This window comes from Cryptomeria japonica, chromosome 8 (assembly GCF_030272615.1).
Source record: "Cryptomeria japonica chromosome 8, Sugi_1.0, whole genome shotgun sequence".
NCBI classification, from domain to species: Eukaryota; Viridiplantae; Streptophyta; class Pinopsida; order Cupressales; family Cupressaceae; genus Cryptomeria; species Cryptomeria japonica.
In genome coordinates this window covers 171,794,571-171,816,737 of record NC_081412.1, presented here as the reverse complement: position 1 = coordinate 171,816,737, position 22,167 = coordinate 171,794,571, and the positions used below count along the sequence as shown (strand labels likewise).

Genomic DNA, 22,167 nt, shown 5'->3' with positions numbered 1-22,167 from the left:
GAATCCTTTTAGTTGAAGATTCCAAGTGTTTAACATCAGCGGCCCAAGAAGTTGTCCCTAGATTGATCTTTTCAATGATAAAATCTTTCTCGGTAACATTCTCAATCTCTCTATCTGTCGGACATCTAGCTACCTCTACAACCCAGTGTCATGTCTTCTCATCCATATCAATCATGGTTTCTGTTTTGAGTCTTTTGGACTTTGAAGTCCTCCCCAAGCATTTGCTAACCATATCCTCCATTGGGATTGAAATAGGGATGACGTTCCTCTTTTTGGTAAGTGAGTCATTCAACCACTTAGGAGTGGTGGATGTTTCCTTTGGAAATCGTGATTGTTGATCACTGGTGACAATGACCATAGTATTCCCGAAATCTCCAGGTTGCATGATTTCTTTTCCACTATCTACTGCATCTAGGAGGGGTTGATCTTGCATTTGGGCATCCATTGTTTCTTGAGTTTCCTCCTCAAAATCTAAGTCCACTACCAGTGAACTTGCAAGGGTTTTCTGATTACTTTTCCTATTGTGTGGTCTAATAACATGGGTGGAAGCTGAACCCGTGGAAGACTCTCCTAGACCTGTGTTTTTAGTCTTCTCTGTCCTTTGTTTCCTTTCACCTACAATATCATCAACAACATTAGAAGAAGGAAGAGATGTTTGGGAAGCCGCACGAGTTCGATCAACTTTTTTTATCCTTAAGTGCAGGAATAGGCTTTTGTTTGAAACGGTGATCCTTCAACCATTTCTCTATTCTTCTGATTACATTAAAGGTTTTGGACTGAATGCTATCATCCTCATTTCTACTCCAATCAATTTCTGGGATAGGATGTCCCTGTATCTTCTCATCAAACTCAGGGTCGACTACTTCTTCATCTCCTTCTTCTTGCACCCTCGAAACATTCATGGATAGGCCCATTGCGACAATTTGTTTAATTGTGAACCTTGACCACAACCTTCTTCAAACTTCGAACTCATCAACATAGTTTTCCCAGTAATTCGCCAATTGAGATTCATGCCGAAAATCACTCTCCACTTCTAAATTTTCTCTAGCAAATGCTCGGCTATCAAATTTGTATCTAGCAACATACAGTTGAATCTTGAACTTTTTGAATTCAAGTTCAAGGTTCATTGTGTCTGAAATGGATGCACAACTATAGTGGCCAAGCTCCATAGGAAATATCACCTTGGACTTCCCTCCACTCTTTTTGTCAATGTGTGCTAGTTGACAACAAACCTCAATTAAAACATAACTATCTAACACAAACCGGGGCAACCTGAAAGGTTCACCCTGGAAACCGCGAACTCGAATATAAGTGAACTGGGGAAATTGGATAAACTAACTACCATAAATGTCGATGAATTACATGGCCTCTGTTGTCAATATTTTATTTATGTTTCCCTGCAACTCGTGAACCAATCTCCCTACGAAAATGTCATTCCACCTCATTAAATTCTTTGCATATTTTTGTTTCTGTAGGAGAGGATAATATTCATACACCTTTATCCCATCAATCCAGGGTCCATGATGCAGCCCATTCCAATCTCGGGTACATGCAAGCCTATAAAACAAATAAGATGACATAAAGAAGCTGCTCATTCCTGCAAACCTGTTTAGACTTTCATGCAATCTTTCTGCAATTACCTGCCCCCAATCTAGGTAGGCACTACCATTCAATATGAATTGGATATAGAAGTACATCCAGTCTTCCCAATAGAAAGCATGGGCATTCCCTTTTAACCTATTCAAAAGAATGACAATGTCCCGCACCTCTGCTATGAAGTGTTCTCTGGTAAGAAGCCTCGACAATATAGACCCCCCTTTTTGAATCTTCAGTAGCCAATTTCGTGCAATAACACTTCTATAAGTGCTCTTCTTCTCAGAGAAGAATGAATATGATCTGCCAATAGTCTAGTCCTCATATGGCTCTTTATGAGGTATACCCATGGCTGCCATTACAGTTTCTCTGTTAATTTTTAACAACACTTCGCCATTGACATTCCTGATACATATGTGCTCTGCATCATACCTATTCATACATTCTAGTACCAACTCCAGGCATAGCGCAACAATGGGGAATGCGGCAGCTTCAACCAACCCACTCTTCACTATTCTTTCCATCATTGAATTCTGAACTGGGTTTTTGGCTCTCTTGATAAAATCAGAGAGGTCCGCTAGAGCTAATGAAGTATCTCCCATCTCTGGGAGTGAACTAACCAGGCAAGAATTGCGGCCTAGTTTGGGCAAGGTGGGCCTCATTATGGCGCCTCTCATTTAAACAAGCAATTTACAGGGATGCAATGAACTTATACACAGCAAAGGAGAACGAATGACAGCTAATTTCCTGAATAAGAAAATATAGCAGAAGAGAGAATGACTGAAACTAACCTGGTTTCAATAGAAAATTCTTGAAAAGCTTCTACGTGCAGACAAAATACCTTCAATTTCTCTCGCTTGCATTACAATTGAAGAAAATTCTAGAGACAATTTCTAGCTTCCGCAACAATGATAGACAAAATTACACTTAAAACATAGCATGATGTACAAAATAAGGAAGTTTGTGCGAGCTATCGCCTGATTTGACATATAGCCGACATGCATTTAATGTTCAAATCACTTCATCGCACGACTCTCGCCTTATTATAATTGCTTGTCATAATTTTTAGAAACTAACCTTTTTGAAATCCCTGGAATATTCTCTTTTCCCACCGCCACCTTACTTAATGATGCATGTATCAATTCTGCATAGAACTTTTCGGTCTTTAAGAATTCAGACTTTGAACCTTGAACCTTGAACGAAAAAGGGTTCAAAGGTTCATGTTCAAAGAAGAGAAATAACACAAAACAACATAGAACATCAACTTCGTGACAAGACAAATAACAATTAATGAGCGAAGATGAGACTGACACATGACCAACTTTGAACCTTGAACCTTGAACCAAAAAGGGTTCAACGGTTCAAGTTCAATACGAATTACAACATAGCGCCTACCTTATCATAGAACAAAGTCATGAAGAGAAGCCCTAAGGTTTTTTTTTTATATTTTGGGGGGTCAACATGACAATTATTGGAACTATGTTATCTATTGGTACTCTTTCCATATATTCAGATTGGTTGCATTAAGAAATTTGCAGCTTAAACAGATTGGAAAATCTGGGTATGACTTTCAACTATTAATTCTATTACTAAAACTTCTTCTGTAATTGCTTGAAAAAGTTAACATATACTCTTTCTAAAGTGTTTCCAGATCTTATAATTACTTGAAGTAGCTAGCATATACTCATTCAAAATTAAATATTTCTCGATCTTTCTTCAGAGTGTATTCCAGCAATTTGAGAATGCTCTGAAATAAATATCTCCAGATCTTTCTTCATGGCGTATTCAACAATTCAAGAATGTTTTGTGCATCAACATGCAATCAACCCCATAAGATATGTCAAGATTTGTATTTAATATAGCATACTCCATCAGCAGTTCAAGAATGCTCTGTGCATCAACATGCACTCAAGCCCACAAGATATGTCAAGATTTGTATTTAATATATGCACTCAATTGACAAGATATACCAGAGTTTGCATTTAATATGCAGTCAATTCTGTCAAATCCGATTGGATTTTTTCCCCCTATATCTTTTGGCACAAATGCATAAAGTTTTAAAATATAATTATTAATTATTAATTTTCATTTTTTACACTGTCTATTATTAGTTTCAACCAATAGGAAATGAAAGAAATAATTTGTTTAAATTATTAAAATCTGTATAAATATTGGAACTATATAAATGCAAGCAAATTTTGAAAATTATATTTTATGATTGGTCAACTGAAATAGAAAATTGCATCAAACAGATGCATAAATATCCTGCCTATCGACAGGAACTAATAACATGTCTAATCTATTTTATGAATATTTTTACCATTAGGATTTTATTTTCCTCCAAGCCAATTTTAGAAGGAATAGAATTTGAAAGAATTGATTCTACTTCTCTCCTATCTACTTCTTCCTTTGATAAATAATGGAGACCACTAGGTGATAAAGAAGATTAGAAATTCTAAAACCTCTATTAGATGATGATCTAAAACTAAAAATAGTGAAGCATGAAGGTTATAGAAGAGAGGTAAAATAACTAAACATAGTACAATATGGACTCACAACTCAAATAGAGAAAGTTGTAACTCAATTGAAACATGGCTTGGAACTAAACCAAACAAGACAACTCCAAAAGACTTTGAATCAATATATTGAAAATAGGGGTCCCATATTTTCTTCAAGGAAATGGGATGTATATTGTGCAAGCAACAATAGAATTGTTTTTCTTTTTGACACTAATATTAATATATTTTCCAAGAAGATAGAGACCCTTAAGTTTAAAGACAAGAATAAATTTTCTTTTAAAAATATTTTTTATGAAAAAAAATCTAGAAAATAGAATGGTCAAGCTTCAAATAGCAAATCAAATTGATTTAGGTGGCCTTTTATCTTGAGGAAATTTCCATATGTGAAGAGTTTTTTTGGAAACAAAATCTAAAATAAAATGGATTAGTGAGGAGGATCATAATACACTATTCTTTCATTTTTCGTGCACAATGAGAAGATGGAAGAATTTTACTTTAAAGTTTGAATAAGTCACTAATAACCTTGAGCTCATTAAAGAGTATTCGGTATTCTTTTATGTTTGTTAAAGTAGTGTATTGCATGCTTATTTAGTTTGTTATAAAAGTCATATTTGTATTATGTATCCAAATTTTTGTTTTGAGAATATTTTTAGTTGAATTGTTTATAGAAGTCTTCTTATGCATACATGGTTAAGTCTTCACATTGTATTTTTTGAAATGACTAGATTCATCATTCCTCTTTTGGAGTCCTAGTTAGAATCCTTTATATATTTTACTAGATTTACTTACACTTTGAAGGAGTCCTTAGGCTCACCTTGGTTGAATTTTTATCATCAATAGACATTAACCTTGTCTTAAAACTTTATGTTGGTTAAGTATACTCTTATATGCCTTGAGCAAAATGAAAAACCTCATACAATCCTCTTGGTTTAAAAAACAATGGTTCAATACAATAGTTTTTTTATAATTAAACATTGGCAACAAAGGACAAGATGTGTGACATGTTAACATTTGGTAGTGGTTGATTCATAGCTAGTAAGAGAACTTCAATTGATCACTTTTGAGATGATCCACCGAGCACCCATCATTAGATCTTAGTCATCAAAACATATATTTCAATTGACATTTAAGTTGTGTGCTATTTGTTTTCTAAATGCTTATTTGATTTTTTAGATTAGATAACTTTATTCCTTCACAATTGACATTTCAAGCTCACCTCAACCATTTGTTATACTCTAGGGGGTGGCACATGAATGTAAGCTAGTGACTTAAGTTTTTGAGCATGAAAGTCCATCACCATGTGCTAATTGTAGTATTTCATCCTTGCCACATCTACGATGTGATGGGATTTCAATGGCTCAATCTTTAGCAATTAAGTTATTGTTAACCTTTGACTTAAGGCTGACAATCGATCTAAGTCTATTGTATGTGATGTTTGAGGCCTTCAAACTTACAAGTCCATCCACACAACAATATGTAATCAGTGTTATCCTTTGAATTAAGACCAACAATCCAAGTCTATTGCATATGATATTTAAGGCCTTCAAACTTACCAATCCATCCATGTGGCAATATATAGTTCAATTATGAATCGGCACATAGACCAAAGAATAACACAAAAACATTGTAGACTAGTGAGATGCCTGAGTACCTTCCAAACTATCACACATGATGTCATTTAGTTCCACCACATATTGGCATAGCCAATAGAACCAAAGAGACATGTCATTATTCTATTAATAGTGCACTTGGATTTTGACATGGCTAAAACTATTTGAACATGTTTTCAAATTCACCACTTTGCGTAGACATGAATATTAACGGTCCTCACTTGTTATGCCTCTAGGGTGGGCCCTACTGTTATGTTGTCGTCATATGTGTGAGTCGGCAAAGATATTTTTAAAACGGACAAAGGAACAATTGTAAAAGATGTTTATATTCACGATCATATGTGAAATGGTTTATACACCTAGAATATGAGTCCCCATCTTTGATTAGGGCTAATTGATAATTGTTTCTCATAAAGAGTGCTTTAATAAATGTTATATCATTTAGAATGTGTTTATATAAGGAATGTAAAGTTGGTTTTGTTTTCTATATATAGATGTTGTGGCAGAGGAGGATTTTGAAGATGGTAAGATTTAGTTTGGGGGTTGAAAAAGTCCTATCCAAACAAGTAAATGGTTACATATTGAAGAGACAAAGTAAATGATAAAAGTCATAAAGAGTTTGTTTGGCATAGGATTCAAAAGTTAAGGGAAAAGACATGGAAGGTGATATTTTGTTTAACCAAAATCTTACTTGGTGAAGATTCTTATGAAGCTAGCAAACAAAGGCCTCCAGCAATATTATTTAGAATGTGAACGACCTTATTCATTGAACTACATGAATCTTAGCATAGAGATAAATTCTATCATAATGATTGTCAAGGAACTTGCATCTATTATGAGTGTCAAAATTTAGAAGAAACAATCAAATTAAAAGAAATAGATTTAATTAAATTTTTCACAATTCTCCAACTTTGCACATTCATCATCACATGCAAGCTTTCTCTGGCCCATTGGAACTCTAGTCAAATGTGACTCCATTGGCTGAAATTTTTGATAAATAGAAGCTTCAAAGACTGGATCAGCTCCATTATTGTTACCTCCGGCATCACATGGAACTTTTGTTGTCATTCGACCACATGAGCAAGTAATAGTCACTGGAAATGTGCATCTGGTATCAGGGCAAGGCCTAGATGGGTGACACAGAGAAATACACATATCTTTGCAATCTCTACAAGTAGCTCCACAAGTTTTCCCACATGAGATTCTGGCTTTAGATAATGAACTTTTCAAGGAAACTATGTCACAAGGTGGTATATGGCATGTCCTAGTACAAGCATCCATTCCGCATTGCCTTGTTTTCCCACAAAGATTATTGCATCTTGTTTCTCGTGAACCACATAGAACATTTCTAATGATTACATGACTTCCTATACATGTTTTTGTAGCACTCGTGTGGTGCCCCGCCAGAAACCCTAAAGGAAAACAACACAACTAGGCAACTAAAGGGTGAATTTTATTTTTTTTAAGATTAAGTGCATTAATTATAACAATTGCATGTTTAATAACATAGCGGAAGTCTAACACATGATTTCCTAAGGGTTACCAATGAAGATTAATTCAAAACTAAACAACTACACCAGATTAATCCAATTATCCATCTAACAAGGAAAATTAAATGCTTAATTAAAAACATACTCATACATCTAAATTCCATATTGAAAGAACCAAAGTATTCCAATGCATTTCTTTTTCCATAGATCATTTATACAAAAGATTAAAGCAACTGAATTAACATACATTCCATTGATATAATATTACAATATCCATAAATACATGGCTTCCAAAAATACCACAAAATCCAAAACTTACAATGCCAAGGTTACATAAAAGTTTGATACAATGACCACAAGATCTCAACTGAACAATGATCACAAACATGAGCTGGTACATGAACCACAAACCAAGAAACACCAACGAAGCCTTTCCTTGCTTGAAGATACAATCAAGGATATCCGATGGGAAGTGGCACTACCACCCGATCATGTGATCCCAAATGGAACCACTCCACCATGCTGGGAGATAGTAGAAGACCCTCAAGCAAGCAAACAAGACAAGAAATGACAGTATAACATGACTCCACAAAATCCATGTGACTTAACTCATAAACACTAGTGACTCTAAGGAGAGAGTGTCTTCGCATGGCTTAAGGTGGTTACCCTAGGTAGGCCTCCATAGGTCCCAGCCCCCATCCTAGGTTATCATAGTAGCCTCTCCCGAACCCCCAGCTCCATCTAAGCATCATGCAGACCCTACCAATCCTTTCGTGAAGGCAAGGTGGTAGGTTTGCCATTCCAGGCCTTCTCACCACATCCTGAGCCTATACAAGCACTCAACCATGTGCGAGGCACATTATCTTAGTTTAATATTTTAGCTACCCACCCCCTAATCAATTATTAGGTTATCACTTCTTAACTGACTTTTGAGGGGTTATCCTGCCATCCACTTTGGGCACGACCCCCGCCCGAAAGCCACTCTCTCTCATAGGACACTAACAGGAAAGGTCTCTCTACGAGAACTCTATGGCGAAACTAACAACCATATATAATCCTGACAAACCACATGTGAAGGATACACAATCATTAACCCAGGATTGACCATTTGGAGACATAACACACAATGGCTCACATCAACAGGGTTATACAACGACACCTGACTAAGGGGTAAAAACAAACTTAGTAACAAGACAATAACTCAAATCAGATTTACAACAAAATATGCTTTTACCAGAGAATACCATTTATTCTAAAGATCCTATAAGAGACAATCTTTTTAAAACAGTAAAAAGCATTAATTACTTGCAAATGCAGATATTCCAGAAAAGTAGAAAATACATCTCATTGATAAAAGAAAAGCAGAATTGTCATTTGATCAATGAGGCTAAATTAAACACATAAAAATTAACCACCTAATATATTTCCAAGAATAAATATAGAATCTAAAAATATAAGCTTTTTTGGAAATAACCAAATTCTGAATTAATTATATATATGATAATATAATATAAGTATATTAATATATATATATATATATATATATATATATATATATATATTCACCAAATATATATCATATACATATATTCATATTACAAAATATATAAATAAATTAAAACATAAAGAAATTTACAAAATATTAATAAAACTTAATTAATAAAATGCCCAAGTTTAAAACACACACACACACACATATATATATTTAACATAACACAAAAATAGTAAAAACCGAATTTTTCATTTATGCTGAAGGCACGCAAACCAGGGGCGAATTAAATGTGTCCTGGTAGCTTTATTGCTACCTTACGGTAGCAGGTGCTACCTCATGGTAGCTACCGTCGGTAGCACTGCTACCTTACGATAGCAGGTACTACGGTCGGTAGCAGCTACTACCGTCAGTAGTACTGCTACCGTCGGTAGTAACTACCGACTCCCTCCCATAAACCCATTTTTATATTTTTATATTTTTTTTTAAATTAAAAAATTTAATTTAATAAATGCCCAGATTTAAATACATAGATAAAAATTTCACAAACCCCCTTATTTTTTTTAAGGAAAATATTCAATAGAGAATATAAAAAAAAATATCAATTTTTACAGAATATAAAGATCCATTTCCACAGAGATTTAAAAATCAATTTTCCCAGGGATAAAAATTAATTTTCACAGAGATAATAAAATTAATTTTCAACAGAGATAAAAATCAATGCATCCCCACTCCACTCCACTTTTATTTGCACAAATATCCTCCATAATCCAATATTTTTCTTAACCCAATTTTTAATAAATTTCTACAACTAGGAAGAACACACATAGAGAAACTTTTATGGAACAAAGGAGGGTGAATCTGGCAAAATTTTGCTAGCATAACCCCCTATAATTTCACAATGCCAAAACTAAATAATACATGAAGAAGTAATAAACATGAGAATCTTCACACATAGATTGGAGATTCAAACAAACTAATTTATTTTTATCAATAGAAAAACCAAACCAGACAATGCCACCCAACCTGTGACGCTTTCTTGGAAGATTCACCTGGAAGAGCTTAGTCCTGCAACCAGTTTTCCAAGCCAATCCCTCTTCCAGCAATCCTCTGATAATTTCTTCTTCAACCAAAATATTCCTTCCTAAAATGATTTTTTTTTTCTTCACCCAAAATCTCTGCCTCCCTCTCTGTGTACTCCCAAAAAGAAAAAGATATATTCCCTTTTAACCTAAAATTTTAGGTTGCACATATTTTTCCCAAAAAACCTAATATTTAATTTTAGTAATAAAAAGGAATTTCATTTTCTTTTCTAATTTCCACCTAAGGGATAAATTAACATGCAATAAGAAAAAATCATAATACTTTCTTTTTTTCTTTTTTTCTGGTGCTAAATAATTAATTTTCTTAAAAGAAAATAAAGCAATACTTTAATTCTAATTTATTCTTTTATTCATTTATTATTTAAAATTCTAGGAAACAATAAATGAAATTAATCTAATTTATTTTTCACTAAAATTTAAATAAGATATATTTCTAATACAATGCAACTTGCAACCTAATTTAATAATTTCTTTTAATCAATTAAATTTAAAATCTCAATGCATAAATACATAATTCAAAAATACTAACTATGAGATAACTCCATAAATTTAATTAATTAATTAAATCTACTAATCACACACACTGAGCAAACCCCAAGGAAAGACTCAGAAAAAGTTAAACGACAATACATGAAGGCCGAACAAACTAACAAGACAACTAACTGACGACACTCACAAGAGTGTAATTGGGTAAAATAGGGTCAACTACTACCTCCTCCACTTCCATCGGACAAATATAAGGCATGCTCAAACCAGTGAAGCTAGGTGGAGATGATACCCCGTATCTACCCGGTACTTGTACCTGCAATATTCTGCATCACCGAACCACACATGCATATATACAATATAGAAAACATGACACACACACCAATGAAGGAGAATCGTGACGTTCCCTGTCTCACCGGACTGAGTGAAGGAAAATCATCCCCTTGCATCCAATACACTCGTAGACACGCAACACATAATTACACGTTGCATAGATAAAGTAAAGTGTCAGTACATAGCAATAATCCATAGAATGCCACAAATCATAAGTACTGAAATACTACAAATAAATTATGCCTCACATATCAAATAAAGCATGAAATAATGTCATATAAGTCTGAATAACACATAATAGTAATGTATCCACTGAAAGTAAACAATACTAAAATAAGAGTCTAAAGAGTTTAATCAGGGAGAGGTACTACATTCTCCCCCCCTCCCCCCCAAACTAGGCTTGCTCCTGGAAGCCTAAAACAGATAAGAATAAAGCTCTCTCATCTTTGCTACATCCTCCCAGGTCGCCGAGGTCTCATCATTTGGGTCCCATAGGACCCTTACCTGGTCGAAGGTGCGACCCTTGAGGGTCAAATCCCGACGTTGAAGAATGCACATGGGCTCCATGGAAAGCTTCCTGTCCTCGACCTGCAAAGATTTCCAATCAAGAACATGTGTCACATCAAGATGATAAGGTAGCAGAACTGAAACATGAAAGACATCATGGATGCGGGATAGACTCGGTGGCAAGGCAAGACGGTAGGCAACAGGTCCTATCCTCTCAAGGATCTCAAAAGGGCCAGCAAACCGAGACGCCAACTTAGAACCCTTTCCATAATGGATCAGACTCTTCCGTGGACACACTCTCAAAAACACACGGTCACCAATAGAAAACTGACGGTCTACCCTATGAGCATCTACATACTTCTTCTGTCTATCCTGTGCAGTTACCAAATGCTCACGAATCCGCTCAACCTGCTACTCCATCTCTCAAAGAATATCCGATCCTATAAGCACCCTATCCTCTAGCTGATCCCAACTCAAAGGAGTGCGGCAAGGATGACCATACAATGCCTGAAAGGGGTACATACCTATGGATATGTGATATCCATTGTTATAAGAAAACTTCGCTAGATAGATATAATCCTCCCAGCGCGACTGCTGGTCCATAACATACATGCGAAGCATGTCCTCCAAAACTTGATTCACTCGCTCGGTCTAACCATCTATCTCTGGGTGATACGCTGAACTAAAGTTCAACTGAGTCCCCAAAGCATGCTGAAGTGAGGTCCACAATGTTGAGGTAAAGATAGGATCTCTATCAGAGATGATCCACCTCAGAATCCCATGCAATCTCACCACATCTTCCAAGAAGACTCGTGCCACCACTGCTACCATATAGGAAGCTCGAATAGGAACAAAATGAGCAACCTTTGTCAATTTGTCAACAATGACCATGATAGCATCATGAAGACGTGAAGAGATAGGAAACCCAATAATGAAATCCATGGAAATGATATCCCATTTCCAATTCGGTACCAAATTAGGTCGTAAAAGCCCTACCGAGTGTTGATTCTCTGCCTTCACTCGCTGACATTCTAAACATCTCAACACAAAATCAGCAATGTTGCGTTTCATACTAGCCCAATGATAAATATGTCTAAGATCTGCGGGCATCTTCTTGACACCTGGATGTGCCAAGTAAGGTGCACGATGGGCCTCAGTCATGATCAAAACGTGAAGACCCTCCAAAGGAGGTACATAGATTCGTCCAAGGTGACGAAGAAGTCCATCTGCCTCAAGGTTATATCCAGAAAATCTACCCTTTAAAGGCCTTCTGGACTCTATCATGGCTCTAACATCCTGATACCAAGTATCCTAAGAAAGAACTCCAAGAATCCTCCCTCTCAAGTCTACTCTAAGGGACAATGTTGAAACTTCATGCCGCCTACAACTCAAAGCATCTGCCACCACATTCTCTTTCCCCTGAATATAACAAACCTCAAAATCATACTCGCAAAGGAATTCCATCCATCTTCGTTGTCGAGCATTCAAGTTCGGTTGCATGAATATATACTGCAGACTGCGATGATCACTATGCAGCTCAAACCGACGCCCTAACAGGAAATGTTGCCATCTAACCAAAGCATGAACTATAGCTGCCAACTCTAAATCGTGAACTGGATAATTCAACTCATGGTTCTTGAGTTTGCGAGACTCATAAGCAACCACACGTCCATCCTGCATAAGCATTGCACCTATACCTTCCAAAGAGGCATCTGTGCATACCATAAAATCTCTAGATGGATCGGGAACTGCCAAGATCAGAGCACTGACAAGGATTTCCTTCAAGGTAGGAAAAGATGACTCACACTGCTCTAACCAAACAAACTTCTTCCCCTTCCTCTAAAGAGAAGTAATCGGGTGTCCTATCTGGGAAAACCCCTGAACAAAGCGACGGTAATATCTAGCCAAACCCATAAAACTCTGAACTTCTGAAACATTGGTCGATGCTGGCCAATCCACAATGGCTTGGATCTTTGAAGGATCCACGGATACACCTTCTCCCAAAACCACATGACTAAGATAGTTCACCTCAGACTAGAAGAAGTCACATTTTGCCAAATTGGCATAAAGTTGATTCTCCCTCAAGGACTGCAATACCTGACGTAAGTGACCCTCATTCTCTTCCATAGTTCTAGAATAAATCAATATGTCATCCAAGAACACAAGGAAAAAATCATCAAGGTAGGTACGAAAAACCCCATTCATGAGGCTCATGAAAACTGAAGGCGCGTTCATCAAACCAAATGGCACCACTGTGAACACATAGTGTCCATGACGAGTACGAAACACTATCTTATGAATATCTGCATCCTGAATGCGTAGCTAATGGTACCCAGATTTCAGGTCAATCTTAGAGAACACTTTGGCTCCCTTTACTTGATCAAGTAGATCATCTATACGAGGAAAAGGATATCGATTTTGGATGGTTACCTTATTTAGTTGTCGGTAATCAATGCATAACCGAAGAGAACCATCCTTTTTCTTAACGAAGATAAGAGGCGCACCCCAAGGGGAAACACTAGGATGAATGAATCCCTTGGCCAACAATTCCTCTATCTGCAACTTCAACTCACTCGACTCCTGAGTAGTCATCTAATATGGAGCTCTCGAAATAGGTTCTGCACCAGGAACCAAATCAATGTGAAAGTCTATGTCTCACTTTGGAGGCATAATGGGAATATCCAATGGAAACACATTAACATACTCTCGAAGAATAGGGTGACCATCAAGAGTGATTTCTCGATTCTCTTTTTCATCCACATCCTCAAGAGTAACTGTAAAAAGCTAACACCCTCTACGCATGCACCGCTTAAGTTGCATAGCAGAAATCATACATAGGGATATCGGTCTCTAAACTCCAACAATCTCCACTTCCCCGCCAAGGTCATCTAAACACTCCACTATCTTTTTGCGATAGTCTACATGAGCACTGTGAGATGATAGCCAATCCATCCCCAACACAACTCCATAAGAACCCAAAGGAATGACTCGAAGGTCAACTAAAGTAACAAGGGATCCTAGGTCCAACTCACAACTATAAATAAAGGCATCTACAGAAACACGAACACTTGTAGCCAACTCTACTTGCCACCTATCCGCCTGCTTAGCAGACGCGAGTCTGCACCGCTCCATAATGGATGAAGAAATGAAAGAATCTGAAGCACCGTAATCAAAAAGTACAGAGATAGGAATTCCACACAACACACCTGCAACCTCGATAACTATACCCTGATGATCAACTTGGCAGTCATCCACCGCTGCAAACATTCTATGGAATCTACCTGCATCTCCCATTGTAGGCTCTGATGCTGCTGGCCTCTGACTACCTGTATGGTGGGAACGCTGAGGGCATTGTGCGGCTATGTGACCAAATTGTCCATAAGAGAAGCAAGCTCCTCTACTACCTGACGGCCCACTAGACTGTTGGAAGCTTCCCCAGCTAGGGGCGTGAGATGCACTCTGCGAGGACTGCCCTGAAGGGCCTTGTCTGCCCCTTTGCCAGTTCATGTTCTTCCTATACTGAGAGTTGCCACCCTGCTGGCCCTGGAACTATTTCGATCTTGACGGTTGTTGTTGCTGCTGCTGTCCACCCTTAGCGGGTGCCTGAGGAGTCCTAAATGGTGCAATTGATTGGGACTGATTCCCATGAGCTCTGTTCCCACTGAAAGGTGCACTCCCTATCTGCACTCCAGACTGACCACCAAGTGCACGACTAAGGTTCTTCTCAACCAATCTGGCTTTTTCCATGGCTATCTCAACTAAAGCTGGCTCAAACACCCTCAATCCTCCACTGATGCAGTCATTCAAACCCCTCAAGAAGTGTTGGACAAGCATAGCCTCATCGTTACCAATCCCGACATACTATTTGAGCTCATAGAACCTGTGCTCAAACTGGTCTACTAACATACCATACTGACGCAAAGCGTAGAACTCATCTGCCCGAGTCTGACTCCACTGGGATGAGAGAAATCGTGCCCTGAATCTCTCCAGAAATAGCTCCCATGTTACGGTGTTAATGCACACACTGATCTTCTCCTCCTCTAATCTCCACCAGAACGAAGCAAAACTATCGAGACGCACGATAGCACATCTCGCCTTGGTGTTGCTACTATATAGGAACATAGTGAAACACCGATCCAAATTGATAAGTCAGGTCTCTGCCTCAAGACCGGTACCCATACCATCAAAGAAGGGAGGGTTGGACCTCATCAAGTCCTTTATGTGACCCAAAGAAGTTGGATCTCAGAATGCTGGAATCTCCCTCCTCTTGGGTGATCTCTCTCTCTCTCTCTCTCTCTCTCTAGAACTTGCTGATGCGACTCCTCAACCTGAACATGATTAGGCTGATCAACCTCAATCCTAGGGCCTAACCTGGTCAGAGCCTCCTGAAACATTTGTCTCAGCTCTTCCCTTTCAAGAACCTGCTCTCCTGCATGCTGTGAATCTTGATGAATAGACTGTTTCGGCTCAACACTCACATGAGTGGGTGGTGGTGAAGGACTGTGACGGTCAGAACCACGGCCTTGTGCCCCACCTCTTCCTCTATTGCGACCACCCATATGGCCACCTCCCCTAGCTTTCCTAGCCATGACCTAGCACTACAAAAGAGAAAACGGTTCAAATCTACGGCAAGGATAAAACAAGGGAAACACAAACATTAAGATCTAAGTAAAAAGGTAAAGTTGAATGGGCTCACTACAACCCAGAGTACCCAGTGTTGAAACTTGGGCTCTGATACCGAATTTAGTACCCCGCCAGAAACCATAAAGGAAAACAACACAACTAGGCAACTAAAGGGTGAAATATTTTTTTTTTTAAGATTAAGTGCATTAATTATAACAATTGCACGTTTAATAACACAGCGGAAGTCTAACACATGATTTCCTAAGGGTTACAAACAAAGATTAATTCGAAACTAAACAACTACACCAGGTTAATCCAATTATCCATCTAACTAGGAAAATTAAATGCTTAATTAAAAACATACTCATACATCTAAATTCCAAATTGAAAGAATCAAAGTATTCCAATGCATTTATTTTTCCATAGATCATTTATACAATAGATTAAAGCAACTGAATTAACATACATTCCATTGATATAATATTACAATATCCATAAATACATGGCTTCCAAAAATACCACAAAATCCAAAACTTACAATGCCAAGGTTACATAAAAGTTTGATACAATGACCACAAGATCTCAACTGAACAATGATCACGAACATGAGCTGGTACATGAAACACGAACCAAGAAACACCAGCGAAGCCTTTCCTCACTTGAAGATACAATCAAGGATATCCGATGGGAAGTGGCACTACCACCCGACCATGTGATCCCAAAGTGGAACAACCCCACTGTGCTGGGAGATAGTAGAAGACCCTCAAGCAAGCAAACAAAACAAGAAATGATAGTACAACATGAGTCCACAAAATCTATGTGACTCAACTCATAAACACTAGTGACTTTAAGGAGAGAGTGTCATCGCATGGCTTAAGGTGGTTACCCTAGGTAGGCCTCCATAGGTCCCGGACCCCATCCCGAATTATCCTGGTAACCTCTCCTGAACCCCCGGCTCCATCTAAGCATCATGCGGACCCTACCAATCCTTTCGTGAAGACAAGGTGGTAGGTTTGCCATTCCAGGCCTTCTCACCACATCCAAAGCCTATACAAGAACTCAACCATGTGGGAGGCACATTATCTTAGTTTAATATTTTAGCTACCCACCCCCTAATCAATTATTAGGTTATCACTTCTTAACTGACTTTCAAGGGGTTATCCTACCATCCACATTGGGCGTGGCCCTCACCTGAAAGCCACTCTCTCTCATAGGACATTAATAGGAAAGGTCTCTCTACGAGAACTCTATGGCAAAACTGACAGCCATATCTAATCCTGACAAACCACAGGTGAAGGATACACAACCACTAATCTAGGATTGACCATTTGGAAACATAACACACAATGGCTCACATCAACAGGGTTATACAATGACACCTGACTAAGGGGTAAAAACAAACTTAGTAATAAGACAATAAGTCAAATCAGATTTACAACGAAATATGTTTTTACCAGAGAATACCCTTTATTCTAAAGATCCTATAACAGGCAATCTTTTTAAAACAATAAAAAGCATTAATTACTTGCAAATGCAGATATTTCAGAAAAGCAGAAAATACATCTCATTGATAAAAGAAAAGAAGAATTGTCATTTGATCAACGAGGCTAAATTAAACACATAAAAATTAACCACCTAATGTATTTCCAAGAATAAATATAGAATCTAAAAATATAAGCTTTTCTGGAAATAACCAAATTCTGAATTAATTATATATATGATAATATAATATAAGTATATTAATATATATATTCACCAAATATATATCATATACATATATTCATATTACAAAATATATATATATATATATATTTAAAACATAAAGAAATTTGCAAAATATCAATAAAACTTAATTAATAAAATGCCCAAGTTTAAAACACACACACACACACACACACACACACATATTACATAATACAAAAATAGAAAAAACCAGATTTTTCATTTATACCGAAGGCACGCAAACCAGGGGCGAATTAAATGTATCCTGGTAGCTTTATTTGCTACCTTGCGGTAGCAGGTGCTACCGCATGGTAGCTACCGTCGGTAGCAGCTACTACCGTTGGTAGCAATGCTACCGTACGGTAGCATTGCTACCATCGATAGTAACTACCGACTCCCTCCCATAAACCCATTTTTTTATTTTTTTATTTTTTTTCAAATTTAAAAATTAAATTTAATAAATTCCCAGATTTAAATACATAGATAAAAATTTCACAAACCCCCTTATTTTTTTTAAGGAAAATATTCAACAGAGAATATAAAAAAATATATCAATTTTTATAGAATATAAAGATCCATTTCCAGAGAGATTTTAAAATCAATTTTCATAGGGATAAAAATTAATTTTCACAGGGATAATAAAATTAATTTTCAACAACGATAAAAATCAATACATCCCTACTCTACTCCACTTTTATTTGCACAAATATCCTCCATAATCCAATATTTTTCTTAACCCAATTTTTAATAAATTTCTACAACCAGGAAGAACACACATAGAGAAACTTTTATGGAAAAAAGGAGGGTAAATCTGGCAAAATTTTGCCAGCATAACCCCCTATAATTTCACAATGCCAAAACTAAATAATACAGGAAGAAGTAATAAACATGAGAATCTCCACACATAGATTGGAGATTCAAACAAACTAATTTATTTTTATTAATAGAAAAACAAAACTAGAGAAAGCCACTCAACCTGTGATGCTTTCTTGGAAGATTCACGTGGAAGAGCTCAGTCCTGCAATCGGTTTTCCAAGCCAATCCCTCTTCCAGCAATCCTCTGATAATTTCTTCTTCAACCAAAATATTCCTTCCCAAAATGATTTTTTTTTTCTTCACCCAAAATCTCTGCATCCCTCTTCGTGTACTCCCAAAAAGAAAAAGATATATTCCCTTTTAACCTAAAATTTTAGGTTGCACATAGTTTTCCCAAAAACCTAATATTTAATTTTAGTAATAAAAAGGAATTCTATTTTATTTTCTAATTCCCACCAAAGGGATAAATTAACATGCAATAAGCAAAAATCATAATCCTTTCTTTTTTCTTTTTTCTTTTTTCTTTTTGTGCTAAATAATTAATTTTTTTAAAAGAAAATAAAGCAATACTTTAATTCTAATTTATTCTTTTATTCATTTATTATTTAAAATTCTAGGAAGCAATAAATGAAATTAATATAATTTATTTTTCACTAAAATTTAAATAAGATATATTTCTAATACAATGCAACCTGCAACCTAATTTAATAATTTCTTTTAATTAATTGAATTTAAAATCTCAATGCATAAAATACATAATTCAAAAATACTAACTATGAGATAACTCCATAAATTTAATTAATTAATTAAATCTACTAAACACACACATTGAGCAAACCCCAAGCAAAGACTCAGAAAAAGTCAAACGACAATACACAAAGACCGAACAAACTGACAGGACGACCAACTGACGACACTCACAAGAGTGTAGCAGGGTAAACTAGGGTTAACTACTACCTCCTCCACTTCCATCGGACAAATATAAGGCACGCTTAGACCTGTGAAGCCAGGTGGAAACGATACCCCGTACCTACCCGATACTTGTACTTGCAATATTATGCATCACCGAACCACACATGCATATATACAATATAGAAAACATGGCACGCACATCGATGAAGGAGAATCGCGACGTTCAATGTCTCACCAGAGTGAGTGAAGGAAAATCGTCCCCTTGCATCCAATACACTTGCAGACATGCAACATATAATTACACATTGTATAGATAAAGTAAAGTGTCAGTGCATAGCAATAATCCATAGAATGCCACAAATCATAAGTACTGAAATACTACAAATAAATTATGCCTCACATATCAAATAAAGCATGAAATAATGTCATATAAGTCTGAATAACATATAATGGTAATGTATCCACTGAAAGTAAACAATAATAAAATAAGAGTCTAAAGAATTCAATCGAGGAGGGGTACTACAACTCGCTATGCAAGGAGGGCACTCTCCAAGATGGCAATTATGAGTTGCAGAGTGTCCATATCGCTGAGGAATGGAGCAAGGATATGCACATGAAGGAATAGGTGTTCCACATGGTACTGGAGGAGGAATTGATCTCTTCCCACATGCACAAGAGAGATCAGTAAAAGTAGTTTCAAGACATGGAGGGCAGTAGCCACTATGGCAAAGTTCCTGGGAGTAATGTTGACCACATCTCATCTTTTTTCCGCGTGGTATAAGACATAAATGTGGATCCCAGTCAACTGTTTGAATATCAGACCGACCTTGATGTGACAGAGGGCAACATTTTTCATTGCATCTGTGTCTACCACAGTTTTTCTTCTGTCCACAAACCTTTTCACACAAAAATTCTTTGTTGTCCTCTGTGACTGATGTTATTTTCCAACAACTGACTTTTCTGGAAGAAGATCCACATCGACATTTCTGATCCACAGAAACCAGACAAGGAGGACAGATGCCCCGGTGACGAATTTATGCACTTGTGTTTCCCACAAGGAAGACGCTTTTCACATACTTCTGAGCATGTTGGCACAGGATCCAGGCCACTCTTCCTTTGATTTAGTATTTGTGTTTTACCACAGGGGCATGTTTTTAACTTCTCAGGTAATAAATCACATTCTTTGCATTCTCTCGGATGACATCCCAAGCTGCAATTGTGATTTTGACAGCAGAGCATATTCATGCAAAGATTCTCACATGCATACACACCACTTTTCCACTATAATTCTCCATGGAACTCCAGGTCCCCGCAAAGCATCATGTTCTCTTTTTTCCCACAAAAGCATGAGGCATTTATTAAAATAGTGCATGAACCACAAGGACCCTCATGGCATATTTTATCACAAAGATGTCGACCACAGGTAAGAAGCTGCTCGCACACTTGTCCACATGATTCAGCTGATTTCTGATCAGAACATCTTCTTGTAATTGTTTTTTTTTACCACATGGGCATGGCTGAGGTGCAGCCATTGCTGTGCAAGGAAGACAAGGGCCTGGATGACATAGGAGTGTGCAAGTATGAGGGCAATGAGACATATTGTTGATTATATAATTAGTTATATAATAATTAAAATTTATATATGTTTTGATATATTGTTGAGTATCTTTCTTAATGTTAAATATGTCTTTAAAGTTATTGGATATTAATATAATAATATGCTATAGCAGATGAATAATTAATATTTTGAATTAACTTAATATTTAAATTTAAGCGCTGAACAAATTTGTAAACAAATAAATACAATAGAAATTAAAAGTAATAGCTTAAATATTATACCCTTAAAAATAACATATATAATTGTCTTAGGGATCATAGAAATTGAGTGAGAAGATTAAAGGTTGTTTTTGTGGTTCTCATAATAAGGGACACACACACTACATTTTTATTAATATTGCATTATTTATATATTATCTTATATTATTATATTATTAAATTTTAATATTATCTTATTTTTTTATAATATTATTATATTGTAACTAATATTATCTTTTATTGTCTTTTTTTTTTTAGACTGCAGGAATTGGGTATACCTAGCACCCTCCTATATAAACTGCAATGTGTTAGGTAAACTTTTTAACGTGACTGGTTACTCTGGTGCGATATGTCCTCTGATACCACGTGGGTTGGGGAGACTAGACCTCGTGACCTCATGCTTCACCACTGGAATCTCTTGTCAATTGAGCTAGGCCCCCAACCCTTGTCTTATATTATCTTTACTATAATACACACACACACATATATTTGCTAGGTTTGAGACCGAAGCCAATTGCTTTTGACTAGAGCTTTCAACTAGTGGTGTCATAGAGGGGGACCTCATCCCCGAATACAATGGTGAGGTGTTAACACCTCCATTTTACTTTCTAAAATCATTCCTCCTTATCACTCAATTCAAATCCCCTTATCTCTCCACCAACACTTATCCCTTATCTCTCCAGCACACCACATCCACCATGGCATCTCCTCCAGCCTTTGTATCCACTGTGGCAATCCGTACATGTTGTTTTTTTGTCACCAATGGCAAACCTGGGCCATGCATAGTGAATTCGAGACAGGTTTGAACCTAAGACCTCCCATGTAGGAGGCTCCCAACTAACCGGTACGTTGTGGGGTCATCCCCAACAATTTTATATAATATTATAATGTTATTGAATTTTAATTTTATTATTATTATATTATGATTATGTAAAGCGGAAAATCGCGATCGAACCCTAGTTGCTCTCCCCTCTTCCAACTCCAAAGAGAGAGAAGGGAGATTCACTAGGGTTGATGGTTTTCACTTAAAGGAGAGACTTTACATTCAAAAGAGGGGTTGAAACCCACAAGATCCAATCCCACACAATGCAAGATTGGATGCTAAATGCGTTTCAAGGGTTAAGAAAGCAAGGCTACCCTCTTTTGTAA

The 22,167-nt window shown here is 36.8% G+C and overlaps 1 pseudogene; it reads right to left on the bottom strand.

Annotated features, from left to right (window-relative positions):
• Positions 1-6,604: 6,604 nt before the first annotated feature.
• On the bottom strand, positions 6,605-20,779 carry LOC131050593 (NF-X1-type zinc finger protein NFXL1-like; annotated as a pseudogene).
• Positions 20,780-22,167: the final 1,388 nt, after the last annotated feature.